We start from the raw sequence: 19344 nt of genomic DNA, 5'->3' as shown, positions 1-19344 counted from the left end.
AATGAGTCACTGATAGTGACTTCTAAAAGCTTCTTCGGAGATGGTATCAGGTAGATCATTGCACTTAACCCGCCTACTGTTAAACAGTTTACTTTGATTTATTAAGCATATCTGCTTACTAGCCAATAAAGTTCATAAAGTGATGTGAGCTGGATATAAAAACTGTCATGTTAACAGTATTGTGGAGTTTTGTTTTTATTAATTTGCATTATCTGATTTTTATGTAATAAAGGAAAAATTTTATAGACACAAAACAGTGCCAGGAACTGGTTCTTTATAACTCCTACGTCTTTCCAACTGCCTCCTCTATTCTCTAAATAAATTAGAGGGCTTTTTTGCCCAGCACCAGGCTGCCCATGGAGCTCTTGTGGCTATCTTTATGTGGCCTTCATCCCATTTTACATGGGTCTTGCCTCACTTCACCCCTCCTTTCTACTTCTCAAATGAGCATCCCATAAGTTTGTCAATATATATATATATATATATATATATATTTTTTTTTTTTTTTTTTTTTTTTTTTTTTTTTTTGCGGTACGCGGGCCTCTCACTGCTGTGGCCTCTCCCGTTGTGGAGCACAGGCTCCGGATGCGCAGGCTCAGCGGCCATGGGATCCTCCCGGACCGGGGCACGAACCCGCGTCTTCTGCATCGGCAGGCAGACTCTCAACCACTGCGCCACCAGAGAAGCCCAAGTTTGTAGATATTTTTCATTGTCCTTTATTCTATTGAGTATCTGATTTATGTATCTGATTTTCTGTGGTCTCGTAGAGGCAGTATAGGGTGGTATATAGCAAAGTGAGTAAGAGCACAGCTGGAGATAGACTGCCTGAGTTCCAGTCCCAGCTCTGCAGCTTACTGTGTGGCCTTGGGCAAACTCTTCCTGGCTCAGTTCTTTCATATGTAAGATAGGAATAAAAATAGTAATATTTTAAAACTTTTTAACCTCACAGGGTTGTATTGAGTTGACACATATCATGTTAAGTAAGTACAAGCAGGTAGTAAGGACTATATAATATCAGCTATTATTAGTATTATAGACATGTCCAGATGAGTGTGTTTATTTTAATTAAGGACTCCTAGCGAGTAGGAAACCCAGGCCCTGAAGTGGAATATGTTCTACAGCTAGCTACTGAAAAGTCATAATATTAATAGATTGGAGATTCTTAGAACCTTAGGAAGTCAGGTTAAAGTAATTTATTTACATGAGGAATGTCACTACCTCTTAGCCCCTACGTTGCAGACATGGAGACCAGGTAATTGAAGGTAAGTAGATTTTTATTTTGAGAATTTCTGCCTGAGGACTCAGAAATGAAGTTTACACTAGGCTTGCCTGTTGTCTATAAACTTTTTCCTAGTGGTTGTGAAAATAGAGTCATGAGACTCCAGAATATATACATCCATATCAATGAATTCTTCAGATCATCTTGGTAGCGTATTTCATTATTCCACACCAACATTGCCATTATTCAGAGCACTTTTTAAATAACCTTTTCAAATTGTTTTTGGATCTGCCCAGGAAACCCCAACTTAGTTTACTATAACTAGCACCTTGGTTTTTATACCAAAATAGTATTGATTCTCTCCTGCTAATAGTCTTAGTTCTGAATGACCTATTTCTGAAAATAACACCCACTCTCAAAAAATTGGTATTCGCCAGCAGTAAATATAGTCAAAAGAATTTGTCATGAGAACTGAAGGCAATGCCAAAGTATTTCTGGAGTCAGAATAAAGGCTCCCCAAAGTAACAGCTTTGAAATAAACTCATTTAGAGGTGTAAGTTTTGTTCTCTAGCTACAAAGTTGTATGATTCAGTGATAAGTATGTTCTAAATAAAGTCATAGTACTTCTGCAGAGGAACCAACTGCTTGTACCACTGGGGGAGATTCTTTAGTGTCTCAATCTTGTCTTTCCTCTGGCCTGGCTTTCTTCCTGTCTCTAGATGGAGCTCCATTTGGCCACCCAGTAAATAGGCTTGCTTCAGAAGTGCTGTTTGTTTATCACATGGCCATCTGGCCAAGGCCAGGGAAGGTCTTTGGGTTTGCTGCTCTGACCCCACGGACTGTTTTAGTCACCAGAACACCTGTTGACACTGTGACATTGGAAGGTAGATAAAAGTAGCACTGAACAACCCAGGATTGTTGTAAGGGCAGGCAAGGAGAAAGGAAGGGGCTTCTAAAATAGTATGGTACAAAGAAAGCACTGCACAAAAGTACCTGTTTTGTCTACGCAGTGTTTTTTGTGATAACAAAAATGAAAGACAGTTCCTGAATTAGACCATTAACATGTAGTCATTTTCTTGCCCTAGAATAAACCTGGAGATGAGCAAGTGCTCAGCCAGATTGGCCTGGTGTTCTTGTGGGTGGATGATAAAAACCCTTGGGGGTATTGGAGGTTAGCTGTGACCACATGGAGATAGTCCAGTAGAATCTCAGTGGTGCCAGCCAGGAAGCTTAAAATAGACCTGCAAGCGGGTCTGAGATGCTGTCAGCCTGATGCCTGGTGAACTACCATGGCCTTTGCCAAAATCAGTGAGTAGAGGGAAGAGGGGCTGCTAGACACTCATCTTTAACTCCTCCAGGTCTTGGATAGGAAATCAGCAAGTACTTACTAAGTATGTAAGCAATAGGTACCTGTTTTATTACCATCCTGGGGTTGAGAACTGCTTCTTTGAAATTAAATTATTTGGAGTTATGCACTGAGATCAACAAATCATCTGTAAGAAAGAAACAGATCATGTACTGTGGCTCATTTCTTGTGGGCCAGAGGCTGTTATAGGTGCATTCAGTTTTGTCTTACTTAATATTTTAAAAGTAGTCCATTCTCATCAGAATTCATGAGGCAGTAGTATGTTTGAGGGAAATATATATATCATCGTTCTCTTACAGAATTAGGGACAAAAATCTCCTGGGAAGGAGGAAGTTTCTGTGCATTGATTTAACATGACAAAGAATATGAAAAGTGGGTATCTAGAGTTGCTTTATTTCAGAAATCCCTGCTTATGGTGCTGTCTTTAAATATTAAGGATGATATGTTTGGGGGAAGGGGTATTCTTCTCCAGCCATCAGATAATCAGGCAGGATTACTTTTTCATTCATTACTTTATGTAATTCTGTAGATAATTCTCCAGAATACAGAGGGTAAAAGGTGAAGGGTTTCAGGGGAACTGAGACCTTGGGGTGGGTCTAGAGCACTTTACAACAGGTGCCCGGTCATGAGTGCCCCTGAAGCAGGTAATGCCAATATGCGGACTTCGGCAGAAGCTCCCACACTGCGAACTCAAAAATAGTAGCTGCTGATCTGCACACTTCTTAAAAGCTATAATTCTTTGCTTACCTGTACACCTTAACTGTAAGAGTATAAGCTTCTCAAGGGCAGGGATCCTGTCTCTTCTATACACCCGTATAAACCCACAGTGCTTACTTTATACTATCCCCTGTTCTAAATGCATTGTCTCATTACATCCTTATAACTCTCATATGAGGTAGGTGTCACCATTATATCCATTTCACAGGAGAGGAAACTTGAGTCTCACTGAGGGTGATTTGCACTATTTACATAAGTAGGAAGTAGTACAGTCACCTGCCTTGCATCTTAGCTTGCATTCTAAAGCACTATGTTACAGTGACCACTGCACCCAATAGGTGATCAATAATGAACTCGTTTCAAGTAGAGACAAAAGTAGCATGTTGCAACAGGTGAATTGTGATAATTAAGGAACTACAGAAAGTTTCACATTTTCATTATGGATTTGAGGATAAACTATATCCTTATAATTGCAAAATTTCCACCCTTGTTATTGTATCTGTAACCAGCAATAAATTTTGCACAGATAAGTGTATCACCACTGAATGGCCATTCTTGTCAGAGCACTGAAGGGTTTGGTTATGTTTTTTCAGGAAAAACAATTGTAGTTTCAAGGTAGGAGACAGATGGGCCCCAGGCTGAGCAGCTACAACTGGCCCCTGCTAACACCTTGAGATAAGACACCTGCAGGAGCATCAGGCTCTGACTGGGTGAAAGACAGTGTGACCACATTTTTCACATTCTTGTGGTCAAAGGGATTTCCTAGCCCACAAAGGCGTAGAGAAGGTCCTCAGGGTTCAAAGGAAGGAGGGGTGTCAACCCATAGTATGTCCTGCCAAGCTCCCAGAAACCTTCACACTGGAATCCATCTGGATTGAGAGATTCATGTACCAGGGAGGGCCCTGAGTCCAGCCAAGTATGGACACAAGTGAGATGATTGGCCAGAGACACTCTGGAAGACTGTATCCACGTAAGCAACCTAAGCTATCCCCGTTCTGCGCCTCACTCCAAGTCCACCTGTATGATCTTCCACACGTACTTTGCTTCTAATAAATGCTTTAACTCCTTCACAATCTATCTGTCTCTTTGCTGAATTCTTTCTTCAAAGAAGACAAAGAAGACCAAGGTCCTGCTTCAAGCCACCGCACCCCTTACCCCAAGATATCAGCTATAAAACCATGTTTTCCTTGGAAACTAGATATTATAAATATTTGTAGATGAATACCTAATGTATTCAGTTCACATCCTAGTAATAAACTATAGTTGACATATGATATGAAGTGAACAATTTAATCTATTTAAAGCTATACGTTCAGTTTACATATTTTATATTTAAGCAGTATCAACAGGAGAGGGAAAAGTTCACGGAGAGAAAGAAGACAGAGGAAGAATGTTAATAAGAGCTATCGAATTATGTATCCAGTTTCTGCTAGGAATAATGGACTCGGGAATTCTAATCAGAATATTTAGGGGACTTCCCTGGTGGCCCACTGGGTAAGACTCCACGCTCCCAATGCAAAGGGCCTGGGTTTGATCCCTGGTCAGGAAACTAGATCCCACGTGCCGCAACTAAGAGTTCGCATGCTGCAACTAAAGATCCCACACCAGCAACGAAGAGCCCGCCTGCTGCAGCTAAGACCTGGCACAGCCAAATAAATAAATATTTTTTTAAAAATGTTTAGGGAATTACTAAGGTGCAATATCTGGCTTGTGATTTTATCCCTCTGAAGGCATTGCGGTTTTGTAAAACGAGCATAAGTTGGAGCCAGAGACACCAGAGTTCAAATCCTAGCTCTGCTTCTTACTAGCTGGCTAATCTTTCCAAATTTACCCAATAGCTTCAACACTTTTAAAATCTAAAGAGCGTGATAAGGATTAATGATAATCTAAAGGAAAATGCCAAATGATGGCTGGCAAATAGCACAAAATGGTAGCACCTGAATGAATTTCCTATTGCTGTTGTAACAAATTACCACAAATTTAGTGGCTTAAAATGGCACACACAGCTTACAGTTCTGGAAGTCAGAAGTCTAAAATGGGTCTCAGTTGGCTAAAATCAAGGTGTCAGCAGAGCTGCATTCCCTTCTGGAGGCTTTAGGTGAGAATCTGTTTTCTTGCCTCAGCCAGCGATGAAATGCTACTGCAGTTCCTTGACCCATGGCTCCTTTCTCCACCTTCAAAGGGAGAGAGTAGCATCTTCAGATCACTCCCACTGTGATCTCTATTGCCTTCTTGTGATTACGTTGGGCCTGCTGGGTGATAATCCAGGATAATCTCTTTGCTTTAAAGTCAGTTCATCAACAACCATAAATCCATCTGCATACTTAATCACCCCCTTGCCATGTAGCATAGCATATTCACAGGTTCTGGGGATTGTGGTGTGGACATCTTTTAGAAAGGGATGTTGCTCTGCATACCATAGGGCTTTTCTCCCTTAACACTTGTTCATTCATTCACATACTTATTAAAGGAAAATATGAATAATAAAAGTATCCTTACCCCCCCCCAAAGAATCCTTCTGTTTAGGTAGAGAGCTTAGATTTATACATAAAAACATTAACCGATAGTACAAGATAGTATGAACAAGCCCCAATATGAGCCATTCAAGAGGAGAGATCACTTAGATGAACGAGGGAGAAAAAAAGAATCACTGAAAACTTTGATTTTCTACAATAAATAATAAGGGTGCCCCCTTCCCTCCATAGAAGGTAAATGTGATCTTAGTTTGCATTAAGGTAAGAACGAAGGAGGGGATAGCCTCCCTCCATTTTACCTTGGTGAATCCCCAACAAACTTTGAAGGGTATAAAATGTCTTCAGTGGAGCCAGAGGAGGGTAGCCAACAGGGTGAAGAGCCTAGAATCAGAACATGTAAGAAATTTAGGGATATTTCTGGTATGGTCTTCAAATACCTAAGTGACAGACATATGAAAAGAAATCTAGATTTATCTTTGAAACCTCTGGAGTTTGAAAAAACTAGAGTAAATATGTAGAAGTTAGATTTATACTCAGTGTGCTAACTTTATTTGGTTATAGTTTTCTGAAATGGAATGGGCTACCTGAGTTTCCTGTCCCTGGAGGTATTCAAGTAGAATCTAGACAAGTGTCAAAGAATGTGCTCCCAAAGCACTTCGTTCAGGTCTTGAACATCATACTTACATTGTAATCATTTGCATTCCAATCTCCCTGTGCAAACTGCGACCTCTTTGGGGGCTGAATCTATCATATTCATTTTTACTTGGTTTAGAAGTTACCAAATGAATGTCGGGTTGGTGAATATGTAATGCATGAATGAGGTTGAGGGTTGGACAGAGTAACCTTTGGAGTCCTTCCAACTCAGACTCTCAGTTCTCAGCCAGGATTTCAACTAGGTTTAAAGGATGGAATTGGCTGCAGAAAGGGAGTGGTGGTGTTGCGTTCTGGATTTCACAGTACAGAAAAGGTCCAGAGACAAGAGGGAGCAAATGTGAGTGGAAGAGCTATGTTGGGTGAAGAACAGGAATTAGAGTTGGGGCAGGCATTTGGGTTCTTTAATATCAAAGATGTCAGATTTTCTCATGCTGCAGTCTGGACCCAGGCTGACACTTGACTAAATCCTGATGAAAGAAGAGAGAAAAAGCTCTCTTACAATCATATTCATTTTGGTTCTACTGGGAAAGACTGGAGACTTACTATGGACTGAAATGTCCCCCACAATTCTTTTTTTTAATTTTTTAAACATCTTTATTGGAGTATAATTGCTTTACAATGGTGTGTTAGTTTCTGCTGTATTACAAAGTGAATCAAGCATACATATACATACATCCACCTATCTCCTCCCTCTCGTGTCTCCCTCCATAACCCCCAACGTGATGGATTAGGATGTGGGGTCTTTGGGAGGTGATTAGGTTTAGATGAGATCATGAAGATGGTGCCCTCATGAATGGGGGTGGGGGGTTAGTTCCCTTATAAAAAGAGACACCAGGGAGATTTCTCTCTCTCTCTTCCCCTCTCTCTCCCTCTACCATGTTAGGAGACATGGAGAAGGGGGCCATTTACAAGCCAGGAAAAAGCACCCTCACCAGGAAACAGAATCAGCCAGTACCTTGCTTTTGGATTTCCCAGCCTCCAAAACTGTGAGAAATTAGTGTCTTTTGTTTAAGCTGCCGAGTCTATGGTATTTTGTTATGGCAGCCCGAGCTGACTAATACAGGGCTATTGCCTAAATATGACAGTAAAGAGTTAAAACTCAGAGCTAGGCAGTGGCAGCAAGAATATAAAGGAGGGGTCAGATGGGAAGAGACATTACTGAAAACATTAAGACTTGGTGGTGAGGTCAATAAGAAAGGGTTTAAAGGGGAGGGTATCAAAGAGGCCCAAAGCTTTGAGCATGAGTGACCATGAGGGTGGACATTTATGTCCACTGCGTTTCTTATTGCAATGCAAGGAATATGAGAAACTATTTGGAATATCCAGGATTTTCCACAGCTCTTTCCATTAAGGTTGTGGGGGAAAAAGGACTATTTTTAATATTGATGAGGATGGACAGTCAAGAGTATTAGTCTGTGAAGGGAAAACCTTTTTTAGAGATGAGCTGTAGTACTGGTAAAACTCTGCCCTGAATGGCAGTAGTAACAGCAGACACTGTTGTATAAGCCCCACTATGGGCTGGTATGATACGAGACATAGTGTCATCATCCCATTTCCTTAAATTACCCCTGAGTGTGAGGGCCTGAGCCTGTACCCCACACAGTATCTGCTTTAGGGAGTGCCCAAGGAAAATTCTCATCCATGTTAGCACTAAGTATAATTATATGTTTCTTCAATAATTGGATTTTCTTGGGCTTTCCTGGTGGCGCAGTGGTTGAGAGTCTGCCTGATGATGCAGGGGATGCGGGTTCGTGTCCTGGTCCAGGAAGATCCCACATGCCGCAGAGCAGCTGGGCCTGTAAGCCATGGCCGCTGAGCCTGCGTGTCCGGAGCCTGTGCTCCGCAACGGGAGAGGCCACAACAGTGAGAGGCCCGCGTACCGCAAAAAAAAAAAAAAAAAAAAAAGGGTTGTTTTTTTTAAAGTTTTTGACTCTGAGCTAACACCTGACCTTATGTGTGTGTGGTGCAGTTGTGGGGATGGGGTAGGAGGAGGCTGGAGGAATTATACTAAGTTTCAGAGCCAGATTGTGGCCCAGTTTTAACATGTGTGTAATGTATTATTATTTTTATTATTTGCGGTACGCGGGCCTCTCACTGTTGTGGCCTCTTCCGTTGCGGAGCACAGGCTCCAGACGCGCAGGCTCAGTGGCCATGGCCTATGGGCCCAGCTGCTCCGTGGCATGTGGGGTCCTCCCGGACCGGGGAACGAACCCGTGTCCCCTGCATCGACAGGCGGACTCTCAACCACTGCACCACCAGGGAAGCCCGTAATGTATTATTTTTTAACCTCTTTCCCATTTCTTATTTTTCCCCTATCGTTGTTTTTCTATCCTCCCTCCTCTTTTAATCTATGCTTCCTTATATTTTATGTATCCCTGAAAATAGTCTTAAATTTGTTCTGGAAAAAAGGGCAATAAATATAAATATATTTCTATTTATATCAGTCCCCATTTTATAGATGAAGAAGCAGAGGCTCAATTAATTTACCTAACTTACCCAAGATCACAGTGGGTGTATTAGTTACCTATTGCTGAGTAACAAATCACCTCCAAAATTAGCAGCTTAAACCAACGAACACATATTTTCTCACTTGGTTCCTGAGGGCCAGGAATCTGGGAGCGGCTTAGCTGGGTGGCTCTAGCTCAGTGGCTTCTAAGGTTGCCAGTCAAGCTGTCTGCTGGGGCTGTAGTCATCTGAAAGCTTGACTGGGGCTGGAGACTGCTTCCAACTCACTCACGTGGCTGTTCACGGAACATTTCAGTTTCTTGCCTCACAGGCCTCTCTTTAGGGCTGCTCACAACATAGGAGCTGGCTTTTCCAGAGCCAGTGATCTGAGAGAGACAAAGAGAGAGACTCTGAGACAGAAGCTGCAAAGCCTTTTATAACTTAATCTCAGAAATGACATACAGTCACTTCTGTATTCTATTGGTCACACAAACCAACCCTGGTAAAGTTTGAAAAGGAGTCCACAGGGCGTGAGTCCCAGGGGTGGGATCCTTGGGGCCTGCCAGCCTCAGTGAGGAAATAATGTAGCTGTGCCTGCATGATGTTACTTCTACAAAAGCACTGGATTCAGATATGCTCAAGTTTGGCCCCCAGAGCTGTTTTCATTTCTTCAGCCTGAAGAATAGGTGAACGAGCACAGCAAGCTGTGAGGCTCTGGGTTTCAGTTTTCTTCCTCTGATCCCGCTTACAGTTGCCAACGCTGCCACAATTTTATCCATAAAGCTTCGTGTAGCTTCATAACTATTTAATCACTGCTAAAGGTAAATTTAAATTTGATCCATAGGACAACACTAAATGATTTAACTGTTGGATACCGCTAAGAAGTGAAAAGTAATAGCTAACATAACATTATATAGTCTGACAGCCTCTGAATTTGTCAATTGTTTCTTAAGAGACAGTCTAAGAAACAATTGATTATCATTTAATTCCTTCCCCTTTTTATGTTCTTGGCTTCGTGGAGATATATGTGTATAAAGGATAGACGTTTTTGGTGATTCCGCCCCCCATGAGGTGATTCCACCCCTCATCTGTCAATGTAATGAGAAAATCCATGAAGATATTTTTATGGAATATATTTTTACTGCATTGCTGATCTGTGGCCAAATTATGTCAGGGTAATAAATTAGGACATGTTGTTTTCCTGAATTTAGGAAACTGCCGGCTCAGTGTTCAGTATTCAGACCACAGATCCATGACTCACCAATAAACCACCTGCATAAATGAACACAGAGGATCTCATCTGCTGCTGGCTATTACCCTACCTCTTGATTCTTACTCTGTTCTGCATCCGGAAATTCCATTTTCATTTGACGTATGTATAAATCGATGTCACTCTCCATGTTTAAACACGACCCCAAACCAATTTCTTAGCCGAGATTGTTTTTCAGAACAATGGTGTTGACTAATTATTTAAACTTCAGTTAAAATTTGCAAGCCATAGCTGTGTGCCAATGGTATTCGATGTTGTTATAACTTCCTTTACATATCTCTAGGACCTCCCTCCAGGGCCTATTGTGGTATGCCAGTTTGCAAATAAGATGGTCAGTTTTGTCTAGGGAGAGAATTTTCTCTTTACGTTTGACTGACTTATGTACAAATTAATTTGATAAGTTCTCTTAGAGTGCTTACTGTGTTCTAGGCTTTGTGCCATGTTCTGTACGTGAATAAAAGGGTAAGACACAATCTTTTTGCCTTTAAAAACTTATGGTCTAGCTGCTAGATAAATATTAACAGGAATAATTATGAGGGCTTCCCTGATGGCGCAGTGGTTGGGAGTCCGCCTGCCGATGTAGGGGACACGGGTTCGTGCCCCGGTCCGGGAGGATCCGACGTGCCGCGGAGCGGCTGGGCCCATGAGCCATGGCCGCTGAGCCTGCGCGTCCGGAGCCTGTGCTCCGCAACGGGAGAGGCCACAGCAGTGAGAGGCCCGCGTACCGCAAAAAAAAGGAATAATTATGAAACAGTGTGATATAGCAGAAGTATTCACAAAATGCTTGAGGAGAAAGAAGGGGATTAGTTCCACCCAGTGGTGGAGGGAGATGATAATCAGGAAAGACCTCTTTTAGATCAGTGGCGGCCAAATGTTGCTCCCAGGACCAGTGCCAGTCTCTAATAGAATTTTCACTGACTTGTGGCAGAGTGAGAATAAAACTAAATTCCATAAGCTAACTTTAAGATTAAAACAAATTCTTTATCTTGCAATTATGTGCTGACATTCTTTCTCCTGTTATGTTGTCCTTTGCTTTATGAAGTCATGGTGGTAATATGTATTATTATTTGTTTTCTTTCATTGAAACTTGGCAACCTTGAATCATCCAAAGTTTCATGTGTTCATTCATTTATTGGTCCTTGAAATCCAAAAGGTTAGGAGCCCTTGTTATGGATGGTTATATTTGTGCTGGGGTTGGAAGAAAGATACACTCATATAAAGGCGTTCCTGCTGTTTGCCTGTCAGTGGTTTAACCACATCTACATTAAGGGGAAATTAATTTGTGAGAAAGAAAAAAAATACACTTGCTTTTTATTTTTAAATTTTATTTATTTATTTATTTATTTTGCGGTACGCGGGCCTCTCACTGCTGTGGCCTCTCCCGTTGAGGAGCACAGGCTCAGTGGCCATGGCTCACGGGCCCAGCCGCTCCGCGGCATGTGGGATCTTCCCGGACCGGGGCACGAACCCATGTACCCTGCATCGGCAGGCAGACTCTCAAGCACTGCGCCACCAGGGAAGCCCCACTTGCTTTTTAAAACTGGTTTTGAATGTTTTTCTAGTATGTGTCTGGGGGAGTGCAGGGGGAGGGTAGGTGTAAGAGAAAAACACTGTGCCTGCACTGGTGCAGAATTTGAACTGTAGCTTTGGAAAGCCGCTGTTGCCAACATGAATACTAGTTTTAGAAAGATTCCCACCCCCGTCTCACCCCCACCCACATAAAATCTTAAGAAGTTTAGATAAAATTAAGCTTGATGATTGTAAACCTTCTACTTCTTTCCAGGTGTTGGATTAAAAAATAACCTTTGTATATACGGGCCCTTTATTTCCCCTAATTTTTCACCAGGGGACAGGAGAAAGAGTGAGCCGTTGTATCTGTGTGTCTGAGCAGGTCAGTGGCAATAGCATATTTAACGTGTCACGTTTTCAGTCTGCCTTGTTCATCTCACCTACAGTAGAAAAGCTTTTCATCTATTTGCAAATGGATGCCTCTCAGGAGTTGAGCTATACCCATAATTTTTTTTTTTTTTGCGTTATGCGGGCCTCTCACTGTTGCAGCCTCTCCCGCTGCGGAGCACAGGCTCCGGACGCGCAGGCTCAGCGGCTATGGCTCACATGGCTCACGGACCCAGCCGCTCCGCGGCATGTGGGATTTTCCCGGACCGGGGCACGAACCCACGTCCCCTTCATCAGCAGGTGGACTCCCAACCACTGCGCCACCAGGGAAGCCCTATATCCATAATTTTAGAGAATGTTTCATCTTTGAAGAGGGATTCAAGGAGAATGACAAAGATGATAAAAGGGCTGAATATCAAAAGATATTAGATTTAAAAAGAACACTTGTAGGGATTCCCCTATGTGAACTCTTACAGGAACTTATCTGCCCTTAGTTCCTCCCAGCATAAATACTTTAAGAAATGATCAAAGATCTCCTTGAAAATTTACAAGACAGCACTTGTAAATAACAGGCTCTTCTTCTACTGTGCATTTGGAAGCAGCCCCGTGTGTGGTGAAGAACCTCTGAAGTCAGAGGATTCAAATTCTTGCCCACTCCTTGCTACTGTCAAGTCACAACCTTGCTAAGCTTTAGTTTCCTCCTCTCTACAATGGGAATAATAGTCTTACCGCATAGGGCTGTTGTAAAAGAAGTAATAAGCATGCAACAAGCACAAACTACTACTATTCTTATATTTAAATTTTTATTATTGCTACTTTCTCCTGGAAGGAGAGCCTCTCTCCTAGCCCTTCTCTCCTTCTCTGCTCTGCACTGTCTTCCATCTCTGAGTCTGGAGGGTCCTGATTCAAGTGAACATGTGTATTGGTTGATTCTTTCAGCTTCCTTGAAACCTCCATCCGCACAGGAACAATGACAACAAAATCATGTTTATAGGGCAGATCATTTATGTTGCTTCACTGTCATACATTAAAGCAAATGAATCAAAATTGTATGTCACAATATTTCTAGACAAAATCAAGTACAGAAAAAAATGTGGGGTTTTTTTTGCTTTGATTTTTTTGCGATACGCGAGCCTCTCGCTGTTGTGGCCTCTCCCGTTTTGGAGCACAGGCTCCGGACACGCGGGCTCAGCGGCCGTGGCCCACGGGCCCAGCCGCTCCGCGGCATGTGGGGTCCTCCCGGACCGGGGAAACGAACCTGTGTCCCCTGCATCGGCAGGCGGACTCTCAACCACTGCGCCACCAGGGAAGCCCAGAAAAAATGTTATTTAAGCAAATTATACACTCTATTAACAATCCACAGGCTTCTCTCTCCCCATGACCTTTAGCAACTCAGCGATGGAATATTGGAAGGATATAAACACACTAGTGATGATGAGATGATGGAATATTCCATGTCCTTCCTGGTTCCTGCTTTGCAAAAAGAGAGAGAGAGAGGTAGAGAGAGAGAGGGAAACATGGCCTCAAGGGGTAGAATTGTGATGTGGTCTGGCACAGAGAGGTGTGCTGTCCACCCTGAAATGACCAGCTAAGCTGTTGGAGGTTAAGATAGAGAAGCTAAGAAGGGCCCTTTACACACACTCCCAAGAGCAAATTTTGTAATTAAGTTAAAAGAGGATGAAGGGGCCATGAGGTTACATCTCTTGCTTAGAAATGTTGAACTCACCTAACCTTGAAGAGTACTGAGTCATTCCTTCATTCAACCAATAATTGTTGGACACCCGACGTGCACCGGACACTGTTCTGGACACTGGAGGGCAAACAGGACCAAGCCCCTGTTCTCATGGAACTTGCAATCCAGTGGGGAAATCAATGTGTTAGGGGAAACACTGACTGAAGCTGGCCACCCTGGCCAGCACCACAGTAACCATTTGCATGAGTTATTTTACAACAGGAGGTCCTGGTAAGCACATGGAACTAACAAGCCACCACCAACCAGAAGAATTCGGGAAAGGTCAAAAGGAGACGCCAGCCCGTATGTCCTACCAACCTCCCAGATTCCTCCTCGCTGGAATCCAGCGTGGCTGAGCAATGCATGCACCACCAGGAAGGACCCTGAGTCAGAATGATCGGCCGGAGACTAACCCAGAAATTAATCCCATCACCATAAAACCCGGGACTGTGCGCCACGTGGCACAGCAGTCCCTCCTGGGTTCCCTTTCCCTCCTGCTCTCCACGCGGGTGCTCCTTCCCACTAAAGTCTCTTGCTTTGTCAGCACACGTGTCTCCTCCGACAATTGATTTCCGAGTGTTAGACAAGAGCCCACTCTTGGGCCCTGGAAGGCGTCCCCCTTCCTGCAACACATACAGAAAAAACTCCACAGGAATTCACAGCAGAACCAAACTTCCGGTGGCATAGGAAGGCCCTGAGGGTGGCCTTGGTGACTGATGGGTCATAATCACCCTGCTTAATGTTCACTCAGAGGTTTAGGTGTGTTTTCGTGTTATTATACTAATTACCAAGGCAGTAATTTCCAGTTAAAGCCACAAGGGGTTTTGACCTCTCAAAAATGATTGACATGGCTTTGGAGATCTATTTTTGTCCCGCTTTCTCAAGTTCATGTTCTTTGTGGTAGCCAACAAGGAAAATACCACGCTGCTACAAGTGTAATTTTATAAGCTCTATGTTATCCGTGACACTTGGGCTGTCGTGATGCTGACATGCTGAGAAGCAAACCTTTGATTTACCTAATGTAATTTTGTGCTTTAAGCATTGGAGTTATCTACCTAGGGCTTTACTCTTTGATATAGTTAACTTTTTTTGGTATGCCTTCTTAAGTTTCAATGTAAATTTTAACGAGTCAGAAATCTTGCCTGAGACCAAAACCTCGATAATATTATATGTGCTGGTGAAGCCATGAGAGTGACCTTCAGATTTCTGTGGGCAGGTGGTTTGTAAAGGAGGAGGGTTAGTTTTAACCTTAACCCCCCTAGAACCCTTATGGAAAACATGTGGTAAATCAAGCAGGGCGTGTTAGGTGTTGCATTTCAGCTGTGGAGTGATATCTAATACCAAGTCAGCATTTGTTGTTTACTCTGGATGTACTGTATTCAGTAGTTAAGAACAAGTCTTCTCTCAAATATCCCCCGCAGATAATTCATTAATTACAACAGGAAAAAAATGGTAACTTTACAGTGGGGAGACCTGACAGGTACCACCATCACCAGCGAACCCGACATCCTCAGCGATGGCGTCGTTGACCGCCATGAGGTTCTGCCAGAGATGCCATGGGAAGTGCACAGCCTCACCTGGGTAATATTCCTACCAAAGAATGGTTAACCTGAATCTAATCATGAGGAAACAAGCAGACGAAACCAGATTGTGGGACACTCTGTTAGGCAATTGGCTCGGACTCTTCAAAAATGTAATGTTGGAAAAGATAAAAAAAAAAAAAAAAGTGGGTAAATGCTCCCAATTAAAAGAGAAAGAGACCTGGCAGCGGGAGGATAAGATGCTGAAGGAAACTGAAGGAAAGGACAGTAGAGGGAAGGGAAGGGGAGGGGAGGAAGGAAAAAAATATCCATAAAAGATATTTGGGGGGAAGTTGGAGAAATTTGAATATAATCTTTATTTGATTATCCTTTTGGTGTTAAATTCCTTGAATCTGATCATTATGAAGGAGAATGTCTTTGCTCTTAGGAGATACATGATGAAACATTTTAGATGTGGAATGTCCTGAGGTCTGCAAACTTTCAAGTGCTCAAGACAAAAGTAAACATAGAAAGAATAAGAGAGAAATAAACATGGCAAAATGTTAATTGGTGAGTGTAGGTGTAGGGAATATGTGTGTTCATTGTGTTATTCTTTCAATGTATCTGTCTAAAGTTTTTCAAAACAAAAAAGGGGGAGACAAGGGAAGTCTATTTGAGGGAAATTATTATAGAAATCTGGAACAAAAACAAGAAGTAAGAAAACATACATGCATACAACTTAGCTGTGATGCCTCAGAGGAATAAAGCCCAGGACGGGGGACAGACCCTGGAGTAGGAGTCACAAAGGTTGTGTTCTGGTGTGTCCTCGGCCATCACCCTCCCTGGGATCATGGGCAGTTTGCCTAACTCTGTATTCATTTCCTAGGTCTGCTGTAACAAGTGCCACAAACTACACGGCTTGAAAAAAAAACAGAAATGTATTATCTCACAGTTCTGGAGGCTGAAGTCTGAAATCAAAGTGTTGGCAGGGTCAGGCTCCCTCGGAAATCCAGAGGGGAGCATCCTTCCTCTCCTCTTGCTCGGTTCTGGGGGGTTGCCAGCAGTCCTAGGCGCTCTCGGCTCGCAGCTGCAGCCCTTCAGTCTCTTCCACCATCTGTTACGTGGTGTTCTTCCCTCGTGTGTCTGTCCCGGTATCCCTCCTCCTCTAGTAAGGACAGCAGTTGTACTGGATTAGGGTCACCCTAGTGACCTCATCTGAAGCTTGATTACATCTGCAGAGACTTTGTTTCCAAATAAGTTTGCATTCACAAGTGCTGGGGTTAAGGCTTCGACAAATCTTTTCAGGGGATACAATTCAACCCATAACACTGTCCATCCTTGTTCCTCCAACTCCCAACAGGTGTGGGGTATGTGGTGGAGCTGGTCAACCAGAAAGCACTCTGAGGTCCCTTCAGCTCAGAGAGTCTGAGGCTCCAAGTGTCCACCATTCTAAGTGCAGAATTAGTCATCCTTGGACAACTAAGGAGCCCAAGAGAGAATGATTAGAAGGAAGTTCCAGGTCATTATAAAACAGATAAGAAACATGGTCTTTGGAAACATGATTCATGTACATTCTTGGCATAGCAGGCTATTTTGCTCGTCACAGTCACCTTTCTGGTTTTCATTTTTATTTGTTGAATGATTGTTGGTTAAAAGTTTTCTAAGCTGAATTCCCATCCCGTTACCCATAAAATTACATAAAATGAGATGCTAGAGTTAAAAAAAACATAACTTTCACATCACAACTGATTTTAGATGTTGGCTAGGCTGCCAGCTGGAGCAGATTAACAAGGAAAATCAAGACTCCTCTCTCTGTCTTTGTCCTTCAGGCTAAAAAAAGGCAAGATAAGAAGAGAGGACGCTCTGTAATGAATAAGGGTGTTCGTGCCTCCTGCTGGGTCAGCCCTGGGTATCTGGAGGAGGAGACCCTTTGAGGCCCTGGGGGTGGGTTCTGGCTGGGAAGAGAATTGCAAGTGGAGGGGTGGGGGCAGCATAAATGGAGATGAGAACTGTCTATACTCTCTCCTGATGTTCCTGTCCTTCAAAGAGAAAACTGTGTCACAGCCCGGGAAGGGGAAAGCACTGATCACTGAGTTGAAAGAGGACATTTTCCCAGAGTTCTAGGCCCACAGTCCTCACTGTGACATGTGTACAAAGATGCATCTGCCTCCCTCTTGCGTCTCCCTCCACATGACCTAAGGTGGACACCAGATATGTAAACAAGGACAGGGCAGTGTCCCATATGGAAATCTCTGACTCGTGTGCCAAAAACCTCAGCAAAATGGAATCTTTTCCAAAATTAAATAGTGCTATTTTTTTCCTGGCTTTCAGAAATTATTTAGATAAACAATGGGTAATTTAATTATAATGTTATTATGAAAGCCGGTCCTGTCACCTGCTGCCAACGCAAGGTAAAAACACTGGGAATTCACACTGTGTTGTTATTATTCTGGTCTTTCTTTGCCACTCCTTCAGCAATGGGAGTTATGGATTTGTCAGCATTTCCATTATTACCTCTTATGTTCAAGGCTTCTGTTTTAGTTGCTGAAATTGCATTGTACTGGATGGAAGCCTAGAGGTAATTTCCTTTAGTGTTATAGCAACTGCATTCTTTCATGGTTGTGTGTGACTGTGCAAGTGATTTCAATATCTTTTTATTAAAAAATCAATTCATGCGTAAGTCTCAATTCTTTTTTTTTTAATGCATATAGCTCTTATACAAGATTGAGGTATGAATCATATGAAGTAAACATTTACGAACAGTCCACAACCCAAGAAAGGCATTGCCTTGGCAGTAATAAAACAAGGTGTGGCAAGGAAGTAATGAGATCAGTTTGGTGATTATTAGTCATAGTTCTTTATGGTCATACATTGTGTATCTCTGAGATTTACAATGTAAAACGGAAGGAAAAGCAGATATGGTCTTTAATTGTGAATTTAAATGATATAAATTATGCTTGTATAGACACTGGGATCTTCTCATCAAATCTTAGAATTTTAGTATCTGAAAAAGACCTTAGTTCTTCTTTTATCCATCAGTTATGAATACCTATTCTGTCAATTCCACATTCCCTCTTCTGCCCTTCCAGTAATATATCAGTTATCTATTGCTGTGTAACAAACAATCCCAATACTTGGTTTTTGGTTAAGGAAACAGTCACTGAGTAGTTCACAATTCTGGGTGTTGGCAATTTAAACTGAGCTCAGCTAGGTGGTTCTTCTGCTAGTCCTGCCTGGGTTCACTCCTGTGGCTACAGTCAGTGGGTGGTTCAGCCAGAAGCTGATTGAATGTGGACAGCCTCATCACATGTCTCGTGGTTGGCTATGGTGCAGAGGCAACTGTGCCATGTGTCTGCAGCATCCAACAGGCTACCCCAGGCTTTTCACTGGCCACTGGGTTCCAAAAGCAGCAAAAGAGAGCAGATCCCAATTCACAAACTCTTTTCAAGCCTCTGTTTGTATCACCCTTGCTAATGTGTCATTAGCCAAAGCAAACCACATGGCCAGGCTCAAGTGCAAAGAGGTGAAGAGATAGGACTCCATCTCTCGATGGAAGGGACAACATAAATGGAAGTAGGCATCCATTTGTTTTTTATTTGGAAACTGGGGTGCCATCCTGATAGCTTTAGCTGAGATCTCCCTAGTATTCAAGCTCACCTGAGAAGAAACAGGAGGAGAGATAGTTATGGGTCGCTGTGCATAGGACCAAAAAACCTCCTAACGGAAGTGACAATTCATCCTAAAGAGAGAGGAGAGTCCAAGATTGTCCAAGGTCATTAAGTCAGTGATGGGGGTGGCTACACCTCAGCACAGCCCTTATCTGTCCCTCAGATGGCCCAATCCTGCCCCCATGATCTGTACACAAGACCTGGAGAAGAGGCTGCAATTAAAAGAACAAAACAGAGTTTCAGTGAAGTTTCTAGGGAAAAAGTGGGGATTTAGAGGGTGAAGGGAGTTTCCTCATTTGGGTCTCCTCTGGGGATGGGGTGCCGGGTGTTGGGCTGAACCCAGTCTGCTTCTGGACCAGAGTTGATGTGGGAGAGGAAACTGG

This window comes from Phocoena phocoena, chromosome 17 (genome assembly GCF_963924675.1).
Source record: "Phocoena phocoena chromosome 17, mPhoPho1.1, whole genome shotgun sequence".
NCBI lineage: Eukaryota > Metazoa > Chordata > Mammalia > Artiodactyla > Phocoenidae > Phocoena > Phocoena phocoena.
Note: the sequence above shows the minus strand (reverse complement) of the source record.